Source organism: Phyllobates terribilis, unplaced genomic scaffold (genome assembly GCF_046119375.1).
Source record: "Phyllobates terribilis strain yellow unplaced genomic scaffold, ASM4611937v1 Scaffold_12__6_contigs__length_324123572, whole genome shotgun sequence".
In the NCBI taxonomy this organism is placed as follows: domain Eukaryota; kingdom Metazoa; phylum Chordata; class Amphibia; order Anura; family Dendrobatidae; genus Phyllobates; species Phyllobates terribilis.
The window spans coordinates 39,542,796-39,544,516 of record NW_027362772.1 but is presented as its reverse complement, the minus strand read 5'-3'; the positions used below and the strand labels follow the sequence as shown (position 1 = coordinate 39,544,516).

Sequence of the window (1,721 nt, the reverse complement as noted above, 5' to 3'; positions counted from 1 at the left end):
AAAAGAATAATGAATCCTGTGACCTCCTGTTCTAGAATGTAGGGACATGATGGTGTGACCTCTAGCTCCACATTGTGATCACAAGTGGATGTCAGCCCCCATCCTCCATGTTATCCCCTGTATACAAGGCAGAAATTTAATGAGCTATAAATTCTTATTTTCACTAATGTCTACCCTATCCTGTCTCCTCAGGTCATGTGATGAATTCATTGAAGCCGATGAGTATAATAATTATCTGTACATGATTCAGAAGATGTCGATTACCTTATACAGCATTGTTTTTGCATTTGGGATTATTGTTAATGGATTAGTCATCTGGATTGCCGGATTCAGGATGAAGAACACAATCAATGCCATGTGGTTCCTCAACTTGGCCATCACGGACTTCCTTTTGCTGTGCATCTATCCCTCTGCGAATTTCTGAGTGGACTACATTTTTTTTAAACCCTTCACATTTTGCATGTTGCATATCAAACATTTTTCTGTTTAATACAAACATCAACGCCAGTGTTCTTCTCCTGATGGCCATGAGTATTGACCGTTGGGTATCTGTCATGTGGCCATTTTGGGCCAAAGTTCATAGAACTTGTAAACTGGTGAGAATCACTGCAGCGATAATTTGGGAGATGAGCTTAATTGTAACTGGTTTAATGTTTTACATGTATAGATTCCGTGTACATGATATCACTGAATGGTGTCTATTTAATTATGACAGAATTCCTAATAACCAACAGCTAGATCAGATTATTCTGTTTATCAGATTGGTAGTAATGTTTGTGATCCCTTTTCTCATCATCTTCACCACTTATGTCACCATTTTCTTGAGACTTAGAAAAATTAAGAGAACTCAAAGATTTCAGAGATCCTCCAGGATGATCACTGCTGTTATATTGTGTTTCTTCATCTGCTGGTTTCCATACTACTTCTGGGCACTAGCATCCATCTATGATGTAAAAATCTTTCAATATTATACTGTGAGTACTATTATTTCAAGCCTGGCTTATCTTAACAGTTGCATTAATCCAATCATTTATACACTGTATTTATGGGACAGAATTTTCAAGAAGGTTTCTTCAGGTCGATCCCCTCCAGGCTAGAAAGAGCCTTAGGTGAACATCCTAATGATCTGTGCAGAGAACGAGAAGATATAGGAAATTCACACACTACTGATGTGTAAAATATATTCCTGTTTTCTACTGTATGTGAAACCTCTTAACCCTTTGGACACTTGACCATTTTTCATTTTTTAACTTTCTTTCCAACTTCTTCTCATTTCAAGTGCCAGAAAATTTTATTTTCCCATCAACAAAACATAATGAGGGATAGTTTTTTTATGGAATGAGTTGTAAATTTGAAAGATAATAAAAAAGAGAAACCAGCTCACCCAGGCTCTAGGCGTGTTGAATCGCAGATTTCAGAGGACCAATTGTGGTGTTAAACAAAGAAAATATCCAGCATATTACATGGATCACTGTAAAAATAAAACTTAAAAACCAACGGGTGAATTTCACGTATTTTACCCAATTGGATTTTTTCCAGTACCCTGAATGCTAAAATTAATGGTGTCTTTCAAAGCTACAACTCATTCTGCCAAAAAATAAAAGCCCCCAGAAAAACAAATTGTAGTGAATGAAAAATGAAAAGTTATGGCTCTTTGAAGAATGGGAGAAAAAAACTAACACTCAGAAACAAAAAAATCTCATCGTCTTGATGTGGCCTTC

The 1,721-nt window shown here is 36.4% G+C and overlaps 1 pseudogene; it reads left to right on the top strand.

Annotated features, from left to right (window-relative positions):
- The first annotated feature begins 241 nt into the window (after positions 1-241).
- LOC141173020 (formyl peptide receptor 2-like) lies at positions 242-1,177 on the top strand (annotated as a pseudogene).
- Positions 1,178-1,721: the final 544 nt, after the last annotated feature.